This window comes from Petromyzon marinus, unplaced genomic scaffold (genome assembly GCF_048934315.1).
Source record: "Petromyzon marinus isolate PM22_M1 ecotype Great Lakes invasive population unplaced genomic scaffold, UKy_Petmar_22M1.pri1.0 PM_Scaffold_28, whole genome shotgun sequence".
In the NCBI taxonomy this organism is placed as follows: domain Eukaryota; kingdom Metazoa; phylum Chordata; class Hyperoartia; order Petromyzontiformes; family Petromyzontidae; genus Petromyzon; species Petromyzon marinus.
The window spans coordinates 963,614-986,913 of NW_027423257.1; the positions used below are offsets into that span (position 1 = coordinate 963,614).

The window sequence follows — 23,300 nt, forward strand, 5'->3', positions numbered from 1 at the left end:
GCACCCATGACACATGGCAGCTCCAAAGTATTGCAATGCATGGGTGGCGTGGGAATCTCAAAATTAACAGCTTGCCGCGGTGGCGAGATGACATCTCCCCCGCCTGGTATGGAGGAGGTCGTAGGTTTGATCCCGACCGTGACGCCTGTACATTTGGAGTTTGCATGTTCTCCCCGTGGGCACGTGGATTTTTCTGTGGGTCCACTGGTTTTCCCCTCCACATTTAGAAACTACATGTTACTTTTTAAATTTCGATTTAAAGCTTTCGTGACTGCAGGGATTCATATTCTTGGTTCTTTCGGTAAAGTCACGTAGAAGGGAAACAATAAAATAATAAAAATAAAAAACAATCAAATTCCCACGACGTTTTGACTGCAACACAAGCAATCATCATCAGGTGTGAAAACCACAACAAGAAAATTTGAAAAAAGTGGTGGTTATTTTTAACGTCGTGAGAATTGTATTGTTTTATATTTCTATTATTTTATTGTTTCCCTTCTACGTGACTTTACCGAAAGAATCAAGAATATACATGTTACTTTGTTAAGTTTTTATTTGTGGCCAGGTCGCTTCTAAAAAATAACGAAAGTTTGTTAAGTTAGTTAACCACATTATTGGCGGAGGCGGGGGGGGGGGGCATGCAGTACATACTTCAACAGCTCCAGGACGATACAGTGGTGTCCTCTGAAATAAAATGTATTCAGGACTTTGATGATGTTGAAATCTTCATCACTGCCCTCGCCCTGAAGTTCCAGAGCTATCTGGAGTTCCATCTTCTGGAATGTTTCTTGCTTGGAGCTGCACAGAGGAAGTCCACAAATGAAGATCCTATATTTGCTTAAGGGATATCCAGAGCCACATTCTAGCCAGAATAAATTAATTAAATATGAATTCACCAGGTCTAACAGCACCATGAGTTCCAGTAGTACACTCAACTATCATTGGTGAGGAGCTACCACAGAGGGAGCAGGAGCCGATGTAGTGCACCCGATAAGATTTGGAAGTGAAGAGCCATTCAAATCGGATTGGTCATTTGAGAAATATAAATGAAAAAGCATGTTAACACAACGCATCTTAGCTTCAATGTGGCTCTTCTATTAGGGCACACTTTTCGCACAACGCGGAATGTGCCCGTAATAACACGAACGCGTCCATTGCATAATGGAACGCTTTTCGATTTAAAACAAAACACACTTGTTAAAACGTGGAACATGCCTGTTAAAGCACGGAACCCGCGCGTTATAACACTATTTGTGAGTAGTCAACAACGAACTACTTTCTTGAGCTGCAATGATAAATTACTCGCAATGATAAAGTAACATGACGGTATACCCTCAGTTATTGGTCTCGTCATCTCAAGGTGTATGAGTGCATTGTATCTCGCCAAACATTATTATTACATTATTTATGGGTAAATTATTTTCGCTCAATACTTTTTTGCTGAACGCGGAACTTTTCAGGAATTTATCTACAGCATTAAATGAGGAATTACCGTAATGTGCAGGTAATCCTTCAGCAATGGGATGCTTTGCCCCAATATTAGTTTACACTGTGTGTGTATTTTAAGCTTCATGGAGTAAAAATTTGAGAACCCAGAAGGAACTGATGCAGAACAGGGGTATAACATGTAAACTCCATACAGGAGGGCACCCGAATCAGGAGTCGAACCCAGGCCCCCCTTCTCACTTTGATGCACAGGTGTCACCACCGCATCGCACGGCTGCCCGTGGCAACGGACTTAACAACATCGGCCTCGTGACGGCGCGGCTCTGAAGTCTTACCTTGATGGTGACACCAGGATCTTGATGGCCACCAGGATGTTCCTTTTGTGATCAAGGCACTGGATCACCTGGCCTTGACCTCCTTCTCCAATCTTCTTCAGCACCTCATAGCGGTAGTGGAGGTGCTCATGCCGGAACTGCACAAAAGGTACAATCATTTAAAGTGAAAATAATTCCAATCACAAAGTTTAAGAAGTGAGGATGTATATTCTTTGGGTCTTTCGGTAAAGGCACGTCGATAGGTTCAAAGAAAATAACCAAAAAACAATCAAAGGGCTGCCAGGTGAAAATTAGCATGTTATTGAGAGATTAGCATGTTAATGAGAGATTAGCATGTTAATGAGAGATTAGCATGTTAATGAGTCATGAGTATGCTAATTAGAGATTAGAATGCTAATGGAAGATCGCAGAGCAGCAACCGAGGGGTCGGCGCGCGAAGTGGCTGTGTTCGTGAGAATCCTGTGAAAGCGCAAGTTTGAAATGGGCATGAAGCACAACTAACATCGGAAGGTGGTAGGATGGGAACATCATAGCCAGTTATGACTTAAACTGGTTGATAACGTCCTTCTAATGATTGCACAGTTTGTACCCATCTTCTCGGTGGAAATTGTGTCTGTGTCTATATATATGGATGGCTTTATGAACAAATCTTTGTTGATAGCCAGTAGGCTTGCAAAGTACCTTCGTCTTAGAGAAATACATTTCGTGTGAGCCCACCGCGTTAAAACAATGATCAGCCACGGCTGAGGTATGGTCCTACCGTGTTTCAGATCCTAACGAGTTTCGGATCTGCCTTCTGTTCCCGAACATAAGGCAGATCTGAAACTGTCGGGTTGGCTGCCCACCACTTGCATTAATATTGGCTGCTGACATTTGGGCTACGCCCAATTCAAACCCTTATAAACAGTTTGCCTTGGGAAGCTAACCCCCCTTTTCCTGAAGACGACCACTTGTGTTGCGATCGAAACGTCATAGTTTTTGTTTTTTGTTCTTTTCTTTGAACCTATATATGTGACTTTACCGAAAGACCCAAAGAATATGAATTCCTGCAGTCACAAAAGCTTTAATTCAAGATTTAAGTGAGAATGTAATTTTCAAAAGTATTCTCTGTAATTATTACGTTTTTTTTTTACCTGTCATTGTGGAATATTCTAATGTCCGCTGGCTCAGTCACCCTTGAAAAAAGAGCTTCTTAGCTCAATGGGCTTTACTCGGGATTAAAAATTCTGATTCTGAAGTACATTGGTGTGTGTGTGTGTGTAATAGCCCTGGTTGGTACTTCAGGTGCAATAACAAGAAGCCGCAAACCCCGCTACCGATGGGCCCTGTGACCGCCCCCACAGTTGGTGTTTTGTGACAAGCCTCACCAGAATGTAATTTCGTTCGTAGTCGTCGTATCCACCATTGTTGAATCCCTCAGATTTGTTGTAGAGTGCAAAGTACCACACTTCCTGCATGGCTGCGAGTTCCAGCTTCTCACGGTTGGTCAAGTGAGGGCCAAAGAGAGCCATGATTTCTGCAGACATGAGAAGAACAACAACAGCTGTGTGATCCCAAATTTGAGCAATTTGTAGGAAAATATTTCAGGATTGGGATATTTTGGCCAATACCAGGTATGTCTGTATGTATGCTAAACTTCTTTTGCACCGTACGTTGGCCACCTGGATATCACCCATGCATCATGGTCGCTATGAAATCTCCACTGCATCATGGCCACTGTGACATCCACCATACAACATGGCCATCGTGATGTTACAGCATTCACCATGGCCCTCTGTGACGTCCCTCATTACCGTTCTTACCTTGCGGTGATTTGCTGCAGGCGGAGGCGGTGCCCTCTGGGGACAGCGCACTCCACGTGGTGCAAGATTCGCCCTTACTCCTCGCCTCTCCAGCTCGGCTCATCTACACGCACACAAAGACAAAGGTCCACCACATAAGCTTTAGCAAGATGTTGGAGAAAGCGCAGGAGGCGAGCACTGAGCCAGGATCTCTGAGATCCTGGGCTCCACAATCAGGAGGGTCCTGCCAAGATGTTGTAAGTTCTCAGCGTTGGGATATTTGGCTGATATCTGATGTCACACCTGGATTTACAATGAGACACGTGTGGATTTAGAGGACACACGCAGGTGAATGGCATCCTTCAAACTGTTAAGAGAAGTGGGGCTGGGCCAGGAAATGCCACGGCCAGGAGGAACAACGATGGCCGATGGTCAAGAACAATAACGGAGCTGCAGCCAAGTATCGGAGCATGTCTGAGAGGACCGCTGCCGGAAAGATGGAGCGACAAAATCGGCGCTTGGTGGATTATTCAATCGCAGGATCATGAGGGGTGGTAGCAGGGTCTCAGGGAAGGAGGCCTTCATCCAGTAGTGGATAGATAAAAGTACTGTAGATTATTCACGTGTAGACAGGCAGGTACACAGGATCTCGGGGGAGATACTCTGATAGATGCACACACACTCAGGCAGGCAAGCAGATGCACACTCAGGTATATGGATAGGTGACTGGTAGCCACACGCAAAGTGGAGAGCACACGTCCATCCATACTTCACCACACGAGTGGAGGAGCCACACGTACCTCCATGGTGGCAACTTGCAGAGCAGGGTGCACAGAACTCGCAGCGTCTCTCGCACAGTCCGGGTCTCTGCATGCGGAGCAGGAGACGAAGGCGAGGATCACAAATAGTCGAGGGGGCGTGACGGCACCCAGATCTCAACACGAGGACTCACATCCTCACCATGAACCCACATCATCAACGCAGACTCACATCATCACCACTTACTCACAACACGAAACACAAAAACAACCAACATTCGCCACAAAGTAGCGGTGATGTCACCACGGCGCCTGTGCCGGGCCAGGTGCACTTTTAGGCCACATCAAGTGCCGAAGGCTGTCAAGACGTCACGGGATAGACCCAGGTTCCAAAGGTTGGCTGAGATGACTGGTAGATACACCAGCTGTATCCCAAACTGTGCCAACTTGCTGAATTTTATCCGCCACTCGTTGTGAGCGTCACTCCTCTGCCCTCAGTTGTTGTTGGAGGGCGACTGCCTCCAACTGCCCAGTAGCATCCTTCACGAGCTTCCTCGTGAAGGATGCTATTTACACCGCTGATACCACTCTTCTGCAAGTCCACTCAGCTCCACATCCTCCCAGACAGCATCAGTGCATATTTTCGACAGCCCATGTCATGCCCGTCTAGCCCCCTTTATGCGGCCAAAAAAACTGCTTGGATATTCGGGCTACAAGACCCAGCCAACGCAGCCTTGCCTGCCGGAGGAGCTTACTGGTGGGAAAGTGTCCAGATCTTTCAAGGATTTGTGAGCCCCTCACACAATCCAGCCTGTTTAAAGCCATGACGGATCGTAGGAACCACCACTAACACCACGAACAACACCACCACCAACAACACCAGCACCACCACCAACAAGAATATCACCACCATCAACACCATCACCAAAAACATCACTAACACCACTAACAATACCAACACCACCCCCATCAACACCACCTACATCAACACCACCCCCATCAACACCAACAACACCACCATCAACAACACCACCACCAACTCGACTACCAACACCACCAACAGCACCACCAACAGCACCACCAACAACACCAATACGACCACTAAAACCACCAACACCACCACCATCAACACCACCAACACAACCACCAACAACACCCCAATCAACACCACCAACACCACGAACACCACCACGACCACCAAAACCACCAACAACACCATCACCACCACCATCAAAACCACCAACAACACCACCAACACCACCAGCAACACCACCACCATCAACAACACCACCATCAAAAACACCACCACCAACTCGAGTACCAACACCACCAACAGCACCACCAACAACACCACCACCATCAACACCAACAACACCACCATCAACAACACCACCATCAACAACACCACCACCAACTCGACTACCAACACCACCAACAGCACCACCAACAACACCACCACCACCACCAACACAACCACCATCAACACCAACACCATCAACACCACCAACAACACCACTAGCAACAAAGATAAAGATCCCCCTTATAGATGAAATAGACTGTTGGGGAAGTGCTGATAGCCAGCAGTACCTATGAAGGCCAGAACGGCACACGAGGGAATGGGTGGCCAACACAACGCCCGACCGCCTTTGTCTCCCTAGTGGCGACGCTTTCACACCACACGAGGTACTCATTTGAGGCTGAGTCGACCTAGGGGAGGCCCAGGACCGGTTCACATAATCGCCACCGTGTTGGCCTTGAGAGGGAATCCAACTCGGGATCACCGGGTTCATAGCGCGGCGCGTTAACCACTACACACACACAGACTCACACACACACACAGACTCACACACACACAGACACACACACACAGACTCACACACACACAGACACACAGACTCACACACACACAGACTCACACACACAGACTCACATCACCTCACCGCTCCTCACCTTCGCCAGATGCGCTCCCCGCCTCTCCAACGGACAAACTGCCAGGGGGAAGCGCGTGGCTCGAGACGAGGGGGCGGTACCATGAGACCACGCCCATCGTGACGTAAACAGCCCTGAGCCCCTCCCCCCACCGGAGCTCCTCCCCCCCATGGCCACACCCCCTCGCCCCACCCCTTTACCCCCCTCACCCCGCCCCCTCTCCCCACCCCACCCCCCGCTGCTTCTTCCGCTGAGGCCGGGGCGAGTGGAGGCGGCGCTGTGCATTGTGGGTGGCGAGCGGCCGATTTGGATTCCCGCTCACGGCCACCGTCGGTGGCTCGCGAGCTTCTGAAGCGGCGGCTCGCTGGCTGGGCCACCTCTACGTCGACTCAGCCCGAAGAAGGCGAGAAGCTTGCACGGTGTGGACACAGCAGCAGTGGCGGTGGTGCGGGGGAGGCAGAGGAGGCGCCTGGCCCACAGCCGTCACGCGCTAGGCGCCTGCTGAGTTCACGGCCCTGCTGCTGCTGCTGATGATGAGGAGAGGCACTGGCAGATTGCGGCTGATGGGATGAGTTAAATTTAGTTTTTTTGTATCTCTGGAGGGACGGATTTGCTGTCGTGGCAGAAATGGTCTCCACTAGAGGCCGCGATGTGGAGTATTTGGTCTCCCCTTCCACGCTGGGCGTAGCCACACTTTACCCCTCCACACGCGGGCCGTGAGCTCACTGGACTTGCAATGCAGAGGTGCAGGTTCGAGTCCATTTCACACTCAGCCACCCACTCACTCAGCCACCCACTCACTCAGCCACCCACTCACCCACCCACTCACTCAGCCACTCACTCACCCACCCACTCACCCACAGAGGGATAAAGACCCTTCATGCAGTGGTTGTGTAGTATCTGCGTTAATATTTTTGTTGTTTGGTTATGGTGGTGGTTGTGGTGGTGGTTGTGATTATATTTGGTTGTAGTGGTGGTTGAGGTTACAGTTGTGTTGTAGGTGGTTATATTGGTTGTTATGGTAATTGTGGCTCTGGTTGTGGTGGTTTTGGTTGTGGTTATAATTGTGGTTGTGTAGGTTGTGGTTAAATGTGCGGTTGTGGTCTTTGTGGTTATATTTGTTATAATTGTGTAGGTGGTGGTTGTAATGGTCATAGTTGTGGTGTAGGTGGTTATGATGGTTGTTTTGGTAGTTGTATGTATTTTGAACTTCTATCGCACCCTACCCAGCCAACCGTGATAATTGGAGGTGTGGTATTAGTTGTGGTTATTTTATGGTTGTTTTGGTTATAGTTGTGGTGGTGATTGTGGTTGCTGCAGGTGCTGGGATGAAGGATGCGTTCTGGGTCCTCTGCCCATGCGGCTCCAACAGCGATGGCTCCAGCCAGCACTGCCGCCCCTGTGTCGCATTGGTCACATGACCTTGCCTCCCAGCATACCTTGCAGTCGTCGTTGATTCTGGGCCATCTTTACCTCCTGCATCTCGAGAGGAGCTCTCGCTTCCTGCACGCGCTCTCCTCCTACCTCTGCTCTCTCTCCCCGTGTCTCCCTCCTCTCTCTCCCCGTGTCTCCATCCCCCTCTAATTTCTGGGTGGTCCAGGTTCAGGGGTCAGGAGTTTACTGGCTGCACTCCAACCTTTGACCTTGGCTGTCACTCGAGTGGATTTGTCACACAGCAGTCAACCCATAGCATCAGGATCTGTCCCGTGACCTCCTCCTGTGCCTAGCCTGGAACAGCAGTCAACCTGTGGCACCAGGATCTGTCCTGTGACCTCCTCCTGCACCTAGCCTGGTACAGCAGTCAACCCATGGCACCTGGGTCTGTCCCGTGTCCTCCTGCATCCAGCATGGCTTAGCAGTCAACCCATGGTACTTGGGTCTATCCCGTGTACTCCTGCTCCTGCACCTGCACCTAGTCTGGCACAGCAGTCAACCCATGGCACCTGGTTTGTTGTGATGACATTACCGCCACGTAGTGGCGAATGGTGGCCATTGTCGTTGTGAGTTGGTGGGCTTGTGTGTAAGTAATTGTGATTGAGTGTGTGACTATCATGTCGTGTGTGCGAGTTGGATGGTAATGGTGTGCTTATGAGGGTGAGTGTGTGTGGGTGTGTGAGTTTCGTGGTGAGGATGTGAGTGATGGTATGTGACAGTGTGAGTTTGATGGTGATTGTATCATGGTGAGTGCAAGCAATACTGTGAGTTTGACTTAATTCCCCCCCCCCCTCCCTTTACCCACTACCCACTCTTCCTTCCTCTTCCTCTCCCCCCACTCTCCCCACCCCCTCTACCTCACCCCCTCTACCTCCCTCTCTACCTCCCTCTCTTTCCCTGCCTCTATCCCTCTCCTTTCTCCCGTAACTACCTCGCCTGTAATACAGGAGGTCGTGGGTTCGATCCCTACCCTCACACCTGCTATATATTTTAAGTTTGCATGTCTCTCTCTCCCTGTGGTCGCGTTCAGAGTGTTTGGTTTCTATAAGTGTCGACGTGATGATAAGCCACTTCGTTGACCGATAATTTTTGGCCTTTTCTCTTCTGAAGAAGAGCTGTGTAGCTCGGTGGGCCTCACCTGGTAAAATATAAATAGTTTAGTTTCCTCTCTTCCTCCTTCCTTCCTCCCTCTCCACACCCCCTACCCCCCAGCACAATAACAAGAAGCAGGAGGAGGAAGGTTCGTCTCCCAAGCCGAGCGCTTCCAGGTCCACCTTCATGATCCTCCCTCTGCCCCAGGGTGGAAAGATCCCCTCGCACAGGGTTACGGTATCCCACCCACATACACACAGGGTTACAGTACCCCCTACTCACATGCCAGGCTATGTGCACCACACAGAGACCTAAAGACTTGCACATAGATCCATAGACTCACACAGACCCATAGACTTACACAGAAACCAATTAACTCAAACAAAGACCTGTCGAAACACAGACAATATTCTTGCACAAAGACCCATAGACTCGCACAGACTCATCCACTCGTGCACTCATCCACTCAACGACTCACAGGCTTACTCGCTCACCCAATCCCTCACCTACTCAGCCACTCACTCAAGAACGCTCTCACCCATTTACCCACCCACTTGCTCACCCACTCGTGCATCCACTCACATAATCACTCATAAACTCACCCACTCACACGCTCAGAAACTGACTCACAAAATAATTCACCCACTCGTGCACTCACTCGCCCACTTCCCCATGTGCACACAGATTCACCCACTTACTTACTCGCTCACAGACTCCCTCTCTGATAGACTCGCTCACTCACAGACTCAATCGCTCACAGACTCACTAAGAAGCTCTCACCCACTAACTTATTCAGAAACTCACTCAACCACCGACCCACTTACTTAAAAACTACCTCACTTATCCGCACCCACTCACTGACCTACTTACTCATTCACTCGCTCAGCCACTCACTGACCAACTCGCTCACTTGCAGACTCACTCACTCACTCATCCACTCACTCCGAAACTCATTCATCCACCCACCGACTCACTCGCAACCATTAACCCATCCACTCAATCATTTCATCCATTCACTCATCCACTCACTCAACTACTCACTCATTCAACAACCCACTTACTCAGCCACTCATTCAGAAACTCATTCACCTACTCACCCACACACTCACTCACCCACTTACCTATCCACTCTTCCACTCATTCAAGCATCCACTCTCTTAACCACGATCTCAGAATATCACTCACCCACTCACCCTCCCAATAATTTCATCACTCACTCACCCACTCACTCCATCAGTCACTCACCCACTCACTCATCCACTCAATCAATAACCTGCTCATTTACTTACTCACAAATGCGCTCATCTACTTGCTCAATTAGTCACTCACTCACCCACATTTTCACATTTATTCCTTCCGTCACTTCCTCATTCAGCTACTTCGCCAATTATTATCTTATTCATTCACTCAATCACGTATCCACTCACTCAACTACTCACCCATCCACCCAATCACTCAGAAACTCACTCACCCACTCACCCACTCAATTATCCACTCACTGACCCACTCACTAACTCACTCAGAAATGCACTCACCCACCCACTCATTTATCAAATCATCCACTCTCTCACCTACTCACCCACTCACACACAAATGTACACACTCACTAACCCACTCCCTCACCTACTCACTCACCTACTCACTCATCCACTCGCTCAACCACTCACAGATTCACTCACTCACAGACTCTCTCATCCACCAATTCTCACTTGGTCACCCACTCATCTACTCAATAATTCACCCACCCACAAACGCACACACAAAAACACCCACAAAGATAAAGATCCCCTGTATGGCCATAACAGACCGTTGGGGCAAATGCTGTTAGCAAGCACCTATGAAAGCCAGCATGGAACACGAGGGGGTGGGTGGCCAGCAACAGGCACGGCCAACTTTGTCTCCCTAGTGGTGAGGTGTGTGCACATCACCACTAGGGAGATGTGTTGACCTACGGGATGCCTGGTTCAGATAATCGTCACCAGTGTTGACCATTAGAGGGAATCAAACCTGGGTCGCCAAGTTCGTAGCGCAGCACACTAATCGCTATACTACACACTCACTCTCACAAGCTCACTCACTCTCACAAGCTCACTCACTCTCACAAACTCACTCACTCTCACAATCTCAATCACTCTCTCACAAGCTTACTCACTCCCACAAGCTCGCTCTCACAAACTCACTCTCATAATCTCCCTCACTCTCACAAACTCACTCACCCTCACAAACTCACTCTCACAAGCTCACTCACTCTCACAAGCTCTCTCTCACAAACTTACTCACTCCCACATGCTCACTCACATTCACAAGCTCACTCACACTCACAAGCTTACACTCACAAACTCACTCTCACAAGCTCACTCACTCTCACAAACTCACTCACTCCCACATGCTCACTCACTCTCACACACTCACTCGCTCTCACAAGCTCACTCGCTCTCCCGAACTCACTCGTTCTCACAAACTCACTCGCTCTCATAAGCTCACTTACTCTCACAAGCTCACTCTCTCTCACAAGCTCACTCACTCTCAAAAACTCACTCACTCTCACAAGCTCACTTACTCTCACAAACTCACTCGCTCTCACAAACTCACTCACTCTCACAAACTCACTTTCACAAACTCACCCTCGCACAAACTCACTCACTCTCACAAACTCACCCTCGCACAAACTTACTCTGACTCACTCTCACACAAAGACAAATACATTCCCTGTTTGAGATTCCCTTTTAGCCTGAAGAGACTGTTGGGGAATGTGCTGTTAGCGAGCACCTATTGAGACCGAATCAGCACACTCGGGAGTGGGTTGCTTTAGAGTTCAGTGTTACTCACTGGGGCTTCCATAGAGTTCGGTGTTAATAACTGGGACTTCCTTAGAGTTCAGTGTTACTCATTGGGGCTCCAATAGGGTTAAGTGTTAATCACTGGATCTCCCATAGGGTTCAGTGTTGCTCACTGGGTCTCCCATAGGGTTGCATGTTAATCAATGGGTCTCCCATAGGGTTCGTGTTACTCACTGGGTCTCCCATAGAGTTCAGTGTTACTCACTGGGTCTCCCATAGGGTTGAGTGTTAATCACTGGGTCTCTCATAGGGTTTGGTGTTAATCACTGGGGCTCCAATAGGTTTCAGTGTTACTCACTGGGTCTCCCATAGGGTTCAGTGTTAATTACTGGGTCTCCCATAGGGTTCAGTATTAATCACTGGGTCTCCCATCGGGTTCAGTGTTACTCACTGGGTCTCCCATAGAGTTCAGTGTTACTCACTGGGCATTCCATAGGGTTGAGTGTTACTGGGTCTTCCATAGGGTTCATTGTTATTTACTGGGTCTCCCATAGGGTTGAGTGTTAATCACTGGGGCTCCCATAGAGTTCAGTTTTAATAACTGTGTCTCCCATAGAGTTCAGTGTTAATCACTGGGGCTCACATAGGGTTCAGTGTTAATCATTGGGTCTCCCATAGGGTTCGTGTTAATCACAGACCCATAGATTCCTAAAACCCTAACTCTATAAACACCTAAGCCTCTATACCCCTAACCCTCTAAACCCCTATACTCCGAAAACCATAACCCTCTAATCTCCTTCACCCTTAACACCCTAACTTTCTAATCCCCTTAACCCTTAAACCCCTCACCCTCTAAACTCCTCACCCTCTAAACCCCTATGCCTCTAACCCCCTAACCCTCTGAACCCAAACCCCTAACTCTTTGAGCCCCCAACTTTCTAAATCCTTAAAAACCAAACCCTCTAAAACCCTAACCCTCGAAACCTATGTCCTTCTAAAGCATAACCTTCAGAACCCTTAACCCTGTAAACCTCGAAACCTTAACATTCTACAACCCTAATCCCTAACCTAAATCCGAACCCATCTAAACCCCAACCATCTCAAAATCTAACTAACCCCTAACCCTCTAAACACCTAACCTTCTAAACCCCAACTTTCTAAACCTCTAACCCTCTAAAAACCCTAAAACCCAAACCCTCTAAACACCTAACCCTCTAATCTCCTAACCGTTTAAACCCCTATACCCCTACAACCCAAACCCTAAAAAACCCCTAACCCTCAAACCTTTATTACACTAAACCCATAACCCTCTAAACCCCCAACTCTCCAATCCCATGTTTTTTTTTTGCGGTAAGATCGTGTAAATATAAATGTCTTAAAACCCGTCACCACCCGACACAGCCAATTAATAAAGTTTGTCACGTGAACAAAAGTGCCAATTAGTTTCTACTTTGGCACATCGGTGTGTTGGAGACTAACCCAAATAAACCTTTATTATGCATAACGCCTCAACCCCATAACTCCCCCTGCGCCACCCCCCATGTCCCCCCTCACCCCCCACACCCCCCTCACCCCCCACACCCACCACACCCCCCTCGCCTCCCCCCGCTGCTACTTCCGCTGAGGCCGGGGCGAGTGGAGGCTGCGCTGTGCATTGTGGGTGGCGAGAGGCTGATTTGGATTCCCTCTCACGGTCACCGTCGGTGGCTCGCGAGCTTCTGAAGTGGTGGCTCGTTGGCTGGGCCTCCTCTACGTCGACTCAGCCAGAAGAAGGTGTGAACCAAGCGCGGTGTGGACACATCAGCAGTGGCGGTGGTGGGGGGGAAGACAAAGGAGGCATCTGGCCCACAGGTGCCTCCTTTGTCTCACTCCCCCCGTGTCTCCCTCCTCTCTCACCCCGTGTCTCCCTCCCCTCTCTCCCCGTGTCTCCCTCCTCTCTCTCCCCGTGTCTCCCTTCCTCCTCCATCTCCCCGTGTCTCCATCATCTCTCTCCCTGTGTCTCCATCCTCTCTCTCCCCGTGTCTCCCTTCCTCCTCTCTCTCCCCATGTCTCCATGTCCCCTTCTCTCTAGGTGGTGCAGGTTCAGGAGTTTACTGGCTGTACTCCGACCTTTGGCCTTGGCTGTCGCCCAAGTGGGATTGTCACACAGCAGTCAACCCATAGCATCAGTATCTGTCCCATGACCTCCTCTTGCACCTAGCCTGGCACAGCAGTCAACCCATGGCACCTGGCTCTGTTCCGTGACCTCCTCCTGCACCTAGCCTGGCACAGCAATCATCCCATGGCACCTGGGTTGTTGGGATGACATCACCGTCATGTAGTGGCGAATTACGGCTGTTGTCATTGTGAGTTTGTAGGCTTGTGAGTAATGGTGCATGTGTGACTTTCATGACGTGTGTTAGAGTAGGATGGTAGGGGTGTGTTTTTGAGGGTGAGTGTGTGAGTGTGTGAGTATCATGGTGAGTGTGAGGGTATGTGAGTATCATGGTGAGTGTGTAGGTGTGTGAGTATCATGGTGAGTGACCTGGTCAAGGCCTATGATACCATCAGTAGGCCTGGGCTCTGGGTCGTTCTTCGTGCTTTTGGAGTACCTGACCCTCTGCTCACGATTATTAAGGACCTTCATGATGGTGAGCGGGCCCGGGTAAAACTACGTGGCCGGGAGTCAGAGCCATTCCCTGTACACCTTGGTGTGCGACAGGGATGTCCTCTGGCTCCCACATTATTTAACATCTATTTTGACCACGTAGTTCGTGAAGCCTTCAATAGCTGTACCGGGGGAATCTCCATATGGTACAGATATAATGGGAGGCTGATCGATGCCCGGGTGCGGTCAAGGGATGGCTCCCTATTGCTCAACCACGTTATGTATGCTGATGATTTGGTAATAGCTGCTCAGTCAGAGGAGGAGTTGGAGACGCTGCTGCTGAGACTGGAGCGTGCCACTAAGAGGTGGGGCCTTACCATCAGCCCCACCAAAACTAAGCACCTGCCTGGGTATTTTGTACCATCGGACACTCCACCCCCACAACTCATGATCGGTGATGGGGCAGTTGTGGAGAGAGTGGAGCGTTTCCCATACCTGGGCAGTGTGCTTATGACTGGCTCCAGTTTAACAGCAGAGGTCTCACTCCGAATCAGTCGAGCGGCAATATCTTTTCATCGGTTGTGTAACGCTGTGTGGAAGCTACCTGGTCTGTCGCTCCGCACTAAGCTTCAGGTCTTCTCGGCCACGGTCATTCCCTCCCTTCTCTACGCTTGCGAAACGTGGACCCCCCAAATGGAACTTCTTCGCCGGTTAGAAACATTTAGGCTGGCCTGCCTACGATCCATCCTGGGTTTAACCAGACTGGATTGTGTGAGGAGCTCACAAATCCTTGAAAGATCTGGGCAAGGTCCCATCGGTGAGCTCCTCCGCCGGGCAAGGCTGCGATGGCTGGGTCATGTAGCCCGCATGCCCAGCCACCGCATGCCGAAACAGCTTTTGTTCGGCCGGATTGAGGGGGCAAAGGGGGCGCGGCACGGGCTAGAGAAGAGATGGAGTGATGTGGTACAGGAGGACGTGGAGCTGAGTGGACTTGCCGATGACTGGTAGCAGCGGTGTCAAGATCGGCCTCTGTGGAGGAGGCTCGTGAAGGATGCTACTGGGCAGTTGGAGGTAGTCGCCCTCCAACAACAACGGAGGGCGGAGGAGCGACGCTCACAACAACGAGCGGAGCGCCGGGTGGCTAAAGCACAGCAGGTTGGCACAGTTGGGGGCACAGGTGGTGCATCAGCCAGTCATCTCAGTCAGTCGACCCGTGGCACCTGGGTCTGCCCCGTGATCTCCTGCCAGCGGGCGTTCGACACTTCACGTGGCCTCAGGGTGCACATAGCCTGGCACAAGCGTCGTGGTGACGTCACCGCCACTTAGTGGCGAATGGCGGTTGTTGTTGTTGTGTGGGTGTGTAAGTATCATGGTGAGTGTGCGTGTGTGTTAGATGGCTGGCAATGTTGATGGGTGGTGATGATGATGCACGCCTTTTGCTAGAGAATGGCACACTGAAACTAATATCACGTAGCTATTTCTGAGTACCCTTCAAGTGCTGTCTGGTCCACATCGTAAAGGGCAGGACTTTCCCACCTGTTCTTTATTTTAAGAGCAACGTTGGTCACAACAATGTTGTTTCTTCTTACAGCTGGAATTTATCCTAAGTACATGGAGAACCACATTGCAGCCATGTGATAGTTTATGTTGTGCAGTGAATGATGACCGGGCTGAGACCATTAACTCGCTAGACTTGAGAATCTGCTTTGATCACAGGCTGCTGCCTGGATTCAAACCCAGGTACTCCGTGGTGCCAATTCAGTGCTTTGACCACTAGGTACATGGGCCGCCTCTAAACATCCCCCACGTTAAATACATAAGCAGCAACCTGTTTAGTGAGCAGCAGCATTCTTTTAATATTTTGCCAAAGCAATTGGGATTGTGGAGCAGTGGCACAGTCCTGCATTTGCTTTCTCTTTAATCCACCAAACGCAACTTGCCGCTTGATTGTTGCGCACCCATTTTCACTGGTTGGTGCACAGAGGCAGGTGGATTTAAGATACTCAATCATTTGTTTCAACTGCTGTGGCAGATGGTGGAGCAGAGGGGCAGTGGGCAGAGGGCCAATGGAGTGGTGGGGTAGCGTAGCTGTGGGGCAGAGAATGGGATTATTTGTGGAGAAGAAGGCGAATCACCTGAATGTTTTCCCACCACCGCTTGTATGTACTCTGAAGAAGAACCATTTCGTAAAACGTCTCTTATTATCTATTTGTCCTTGTACCGCCGCAAACATAGCCGGGACAGCGCACACACGAGCCAAGGCACATTTAACCAACCCAGGCAGCACTCGCAAGCAATGCAACGTTACGTTTTGTCCTCATGGGTTGATTTCACAAAGTTTATAGTAACACCAACAACAAATATATTGATCCTAATTCTTAACAGGGTGGCCTTGAGACTTGGCACGTGCAGGTTTTGTTCATTGTCTGCACCAGACCCCTCCAGCTCTCTCACACTGGGTCAGCTGCCCCTTCCACGTCCTGGAAACCATGGCAAGGTCATCCCATGAGGACTGCCCCTAATGAAAACCAGCATGGAAGGGGCCCAGTGTGGGGCCGGCTATGCTTTAGGCATAGTCCCGTGTGTATGTGTGATGTGAGGTGTCCTGATAGCAGTCATTCTCCCCTGTAGTCCTGACATCTTCTGCTCAGCTTCATTCCCCAGCTGTGGTCCCAGTGGCACAGTCTCTCTGGGGAACCGTGCGGTGTGTGTGTGGCGTGTGTCACGGGGTGGGTGGGTCGTATGGTGATAGCGGTCATTGTTGGCACCGATCCACGACCACCGCCACCACGCCTACTCCTCCATCTCCTCCTCCTTTGTCTCATCCTCCTCCACCTCTTCATCCTCCACCACCATCTTCTCCCCCTTCTCTGTTTTCTCCGTTCTCTCCTCCTCATCCTCCTCATCCTCCTTGTCCTCGGGAGGTGGTAGAGGTGGTGGTGGAAGCAGCGGTGGTGGCGGAGGTGGTGGAGGTGATAGCGGTGGAGGTGATAGCGGTGGTAGCCGTGGTGACGGTGGTGTTTGCCATGGTGGTGGCTGTGATGGCGGTGGTGGCGGAGGTGGCAGTGGTGGTGGTGGCGGTAGTGTCAGTTGCAGTGGTAGCGGCAGAGGTGGTGGTTGCTGCGGTGGTGTTGGCGGTGGCGCCACCTCTGTCTTCTCCATCTTCTCTGCCTCCACCACCACCATTGTTTCCGCTTTGTCCGTCGTCTCAATCTCCTCCACCACGACCATCTGTTCATCCTTTGTTGTCTCCTTGCCTTCCGTCTCCGTATTGTCTTTATCCTCTCCCTCCGTGTTCTCCTCCATTGTCACCATCACAATCTCGTCCTCCTTTGCCTTCTCTTCCTCCGATTTCTCCTCCTCTGTCTCTACCTCATCCTCCATCATCTCCTCCACCTCTTCTTTCGACTCCTCCACAACATCTGACTTCACTTCAAAGGCCTGGACAAGTGAGGAGGAGGGCTGCGCTGGCTCAGATCAGTGAAGAGACAAACACGACACCGTTTCACCTTCCTGCTACGGCAGACATCGCCATCTCCCCATCCGTGGGTGGAATGTGTGGTGGATTCATTCGAGCTTAATATAAACAGCAGTAACGACATGGCCAGTGAGTGTGCTTGGTATTGGCGCTGCCATTCTCATGGGGCAAGGCTATCCTTGAGATAGGTGCAGCTGTGTCTCACACATACTGTTGTAGTTTCACAGTAGTGGGTGGCGTTGCTGTGTAAATTTAGCTGATTCATTTTTAGTGATATTTTTATGTGTCATTCTCCCCTTGGACATAGTGGCCTAAGCATTTAACATTACATCGGTGGAGATCCTGAACATCCGCTGTAACGGAATGGGTGTGTATCTTTGTGGTTAATGCAGCGGCACTAATAGCCAGGGCGGGAAGCAAGATCTGAACTGTAAGCGGTGAGCGATGAGTGTGCGACCCTTTGGCTGCTTCAACCCATCCAAAGATTTCGATAAAATATCCGACAGTGATTTGAGGTCGACAAAGCCGCCTCCCTTGACGTCAAAGGCATCTTAGAGTGCAATGAGTGCAATGAGCCACTCACATCTCGCATATCAACGCATTTGAAATTGGACACCCCTCCCAGTGGTAGCTGTCTCTGTGCATTCCAAGGCAACTTGGCAGCTGGCCTGGAAACAGTCGTAAGAAGTCTGCCAAAATATCACGGTGTCTACGTAAGGGAGAACCCATGGGTACCCCCATGGGTTCTCCCTTATCACCAGTGATAGTCAATGTTTTCATGGAGAAATTTGAATCAGACGCCATCCAGACTTCCACCCTCAGACCTTCCCTGTGGAAGAGATATGTAGACGACACTTTCGTCATTTGGCCACATAGCCTCCCAGCTTTGAACCTCTTCCTACACCACATTAATTCCAGACGTCCCGCCATCAAATTCACCATGGAAGTGGAGAAAGATGGCAAGTTGCCGTTCTTGGATGTTCTGTTTGAGAAGAGACCTGATTGCTCATTGGGACATTGTCTACAGGAAACCCACCCACACAGATTCCTACTTGAAACCTGATTCCCACCACCACCCGACTCAAAAGAATTCTCTCATCAAAACGTTATACCACAGGGCTCATTGTATTTCGGACCAACACCTCCTGGCCAGTGAATTAAAACACGTACATCTGGCCCTCAAGAGAAACGGATACTCTGACCATACCATCCGCCAAGCTGTTTCTCCCTCCATACAGAAACAACCACTTGATACTCCGGTCAAAACCATCACACTACCATATATAGCAGGCGTTATTAAAAAGATCTCCAAAATTCTAAACAAACACAAGATCCTGGTCCGGTTCAATACAGTACACAAAATCCGTGACCTGATCCCATCCGTGAAGGATGTCATTCCTGATTTACAGTACTCCGGGGTTTACAAATTGAGCTGCACTTGTTATTGCTATATCGGGGAGACGAAACAACATGTCTCTGACCGAATTCGCCAGCACAAATCAGATTTGAAACACGGCAGAACGAATTCTGCCGTAGCTGATAATTGTTTCAACGCTGTGGTTGATCACGATATAATTTTCTCCGATACCAAGGTCCTTTGCAAACCGACAGGTTATCATCAGAGATTTGTTCACGAGGCAATTCAGATCTACAAACACAGACACAATTTCAACCGAGAAGATGGTTTCAAATTAAGCAACCATTGGAAAGATGTTCTAAATCGAACCAAACATTAAACTAATTTCAATGGTACAGTATATTTATTTCAAATAGTGGCTCTCCAAACTTCCAAGGTCGTGATTTTTGTTGTTTTATTTTTTACCTACGTGACTTTACCTAATAGAACCAATGAGTATGGATCCTTGCAGGCACGAAAGCTTCAAATCTAAATTTCAATGGTACAGTATATTTATTCTAGTAGTGGTATTCCAAACTCCCAGGGTGGTGTATTATCATCTTGTGCTAATTCCAAGCTTTGTCAGTGGTGCGTTTCATGCTAATTTTCTTTGTCAGGGCGTTTGCTGTTTGCCCCCTCACAGCTTAAAGGGAGGCGACCAGCGCTTGGCTTTCTTCACTCCAACGCTGTCCGCTGGACAGGTTGGTCCCTTCACCTGATGAAGGCCGTGATTTTTATTGTTTTAATTTTTTACCTACGTGACTTTACCGAATAGAACCAAAGAGAATTGAGCAGCGCGCTAACCACTACACTACCACTAAGCTACCACTACACTACCACTACACTACCACTAAGCTACCACTACACTACCACTACACTACCACTACACTACCAGTACACTACACTACCACTAAACTACCACTACACTACGCATGTCCATACGCACAGCAGTGTAATAGGATAACAGCGTTTTGTGATTATTTTCACAGGTTAAACATAACACTGAAGGACTTCATGACGATGACAAAAATGCACGCCATTCTAATGCATTCTGCATTCAATTACTACTGATATTGATAAATTTGGCCTCTTGTTCAGCTTGGCCTCAGGTTCAGTAAATAATATTGTTTATGTGCGTCAAGTCTTTTTCAAGTCCATACTTCCATTTATTTGCCTTTTGCCGCAACGTACTGGGTCAGATTATCCTGCGCATTTGTAAAATATCTCTCATAATCCCCCCTGGGGATGCAAATCTTCGGTTCTAGACGTCGCCTTTCATGAACGTTGCATTCACTTGTTGATTTCGTAAATTTTCAATCCGCATATTAATCAGCGCTCCTAAGCTAATGTGGTCATTATACTTATGCCTATGTGTGCTGTATTGTTTTAGGAATGGCCCATTTTTGTTTTTCATTTTGTAGTGGTGTTTTGTGTTGAGTTCCGTCTCTTGAGTGTTTAAGTTTATTCTAGACTTCGTCACGTTAAGGTGGTGCTTTGTAGTCCTTTGTAGTCCTATTGACGAATAGCTTAAATCGAAAAGGACGTCAATTGGAAATGATTAATCGACGTTAACGTGTTTGATTTGAGAATATTTTATAACTGTTGAATTCCTGAAAGTGAAATAATTTTCCTAGTTCCTTAACTGTTTGACCAAGCTAATTAATACATATTTTGATGCGAGTTTTAACATTAAAATTCTTGCAAATTAATAAAGACCTGATTTGTTTTTAAAGATGACTGATCGTACATTATTGATACCATATTCTTCCTTAAAAAAACACGGACGAGTAGACAGGCACACGAGTGTGTATCCAAACACGACTGTCTATACAGCGGTGAGCATTCACTTACGAGTGTGCATATACAGGGGTGTACATACATACAGAGATACAATGCAGTGTACATGCACAGCAGTGTATGTACACAAGGATTGCGTTCCACTGCGAACACGACCGATTGTACCTACATACATATGCACACAAACGTGTACATACACAGACGAGTGCTCGTCTTGTGGTGTTTCCTATATTATGGTTTGTTATACATACACGCAGAAGTACATATATACACACGTGAGTGTACATACACAGCAGTGTACACACGCGCGAGTGTGCATGCACAGCAATATTATCGTTAATATTTTTTTGCAGATGAATACAAATCAGATTTTTTTAAGTTTTCTGATCGTTCGTTAACTGTACAATGCTTACAACAAACACCTGTACACACACACGAGTCAAAGTCAAGTGTACATACACAGCAGTGTAAGTACACTCTCTTACAAGCCATACCATTTCGATGATCATTAAAAGTGTATTACAGCAATTGTAAAAAAATTCGTGGACAAATCACCTTGGTTGTTCTGACAAACAATTATCAACACGAGTGTCCGTAAATATATTTATAAAACAAGGTCAGCACGGTATAAACTTGCACCTCAAATTCCAAATCACAATTTGAATACTGCATGTTCCTGGTAACGCCTTTGAATTGGCAGCAGTTTGCAGCACATTTCAGGGTGAATATTAGCAAATTAACGCGAATAATGCGGTGAGATGAACATACGTATTCAGGCTTAAGCTCAATGGCCAGATTAGCGAAGCTCTGTTGCTAGATATGCATATTGTAAATTCAAAAAATAACAATGGAATGTAAAGTTCATGAAATGCAAAGTCGAGAACTCCATCTTTCATCATTGCAACATCATTCCAAACGACCCCACCATTGTGTGCTGGTGTCATTGTCTCAATTCGAATAATACCTGTGACTTACGGCTTTCTACACCTTACGCCACGCTCCCACACCCCCTTCATTCGTTTTTTGTTTCTCAGAAGGAGGCACTCCCTGTTGTTTGTCATTCCCCTGCCACGAGTAAAGTTTTGCAAAAACAACCCTCTTCCTTCATTGACGGTGCCGGACAGTAACGCTGTGGTGGATGTGAGCAATTTCCCCCACCACAGTGGCCCACGAGGCCTCTGGATGGGTGCAAGGGGCTGGTAAACCCCTCAATATTGAATGTAATTACCATGAAAACACGTCCAACATATTAAACGTGCTAAATATTGAATACATACACTGGTGTATACACACACACCGAATGTCGTATGTTACAGACTAAAAGGTGACGATTGGTTTTTTTGACGTTACGTTATTATAAACCATGCTTACAAGCTAAACCATGCAGATGATTATTCAAAGTTTATGACAGAAATTGGAAGCATAACCACCCTCGTTTTCTCGAAGCACCCTGCTCAACAAGAGTGTCCTTAAATATATTTATAAAACACGGTCAGCACAGCATAAACTTGCACTTCTTAGTCCAAATTGAACTCGACATCATTTTGATCCTTCAGACTGTATGTCGCTATTAAATCCTCTAAATCTGCAGAAGTTTACAGAACATTGTGGGCGTGAATATTAGCAAATTAACACGAAGTACAGAATTATTCAGTGAGATGTGCATACTTATTATATTTGAAGGACAATGGCCAGATTAGCGAAGCTATGTTGCTAGGAATGCGGATTGTAAATGTAAAAATTTACAATTGAATGCCAAGGCCCTCATAGGCCACGTTGAGAACAAAGAATTTGGATGCTAGAGGGGCGTTATAAGGGGCTTAAAATTACACATCAAGATCATTTGGAGAGTAATTTTCCTGAGGATAGACGCTCGACTCCTCGCCCTGCAGACTACCCTTCTCCTGCGAGACCCAGCGTGTTGAGCACGATTGCGTGGCGACTTGTTGGCGACTTTGCTTCGGGAGAGGTCGTGTCGATCTCATCAGGGATATCGATACGTCGTGCATAAACAAGTACGTTTCTTTGTTAGTGGATAATCTGGTAATCGCGTGTAGTTCGACTTACGAGACGTTACTCTGTCTCGGTTAGACGTTATTTAGAATTTGCTTAGAGTTTGCCTTTAATTATCAACAATGGAAAAGATAAACTCTCCACAGTGCCACGCACACACGCGTAAGCAGCCGTTCAATTGCTGTGTGTGGGAAGGCATTTGCACATAAACCACATCTTCATCGTCACCAGAAAACTCACACGGGCGAGAAACCGTTGAATTGTTCTCCGTTGGAGAGGACGTTTTCACGGTCATCACCCCGAAACAAGCATGAGAAGATCCGCAATGATAGCGAAGTGCAATCAAAAGGTGAAATACAAAGTGCTGCAATGAGTCCTGGAACAAAATCATCTTTCAACCCTATACAGGTGGATCCGGAGAGGTGCGTGGATGTAGTGGATGTGATGAGCCCTGATGACAATTCCTCTTTCGAC

At 48.3% G+C, this 23,300-nt stretch overlaps 1 long non-coding RNA gene across 1 annotated transcript; it reads left to right on the forward strand.

Annotated features, from left to right (window-relative positions):
- The first annotated feature begins 6,491 nt into the window (after positions 1-6,491).
- LOC142923099 (uncharacterized) lies at positions 6,492-21,907 on the forward strand. Its single transcript, XR_012940522.1, has 4 exons — positions 6,492-6,668; positions 8,896-9,012; positions 13,181-13,328; positions 19,634-21,907. It is a non-coding gene; the product is annotated as an uncharacterized LOC142923099 (long non-coding RNA).
- Positions 21,908-23,300: the final 1,393 nt, after the last annotated feature.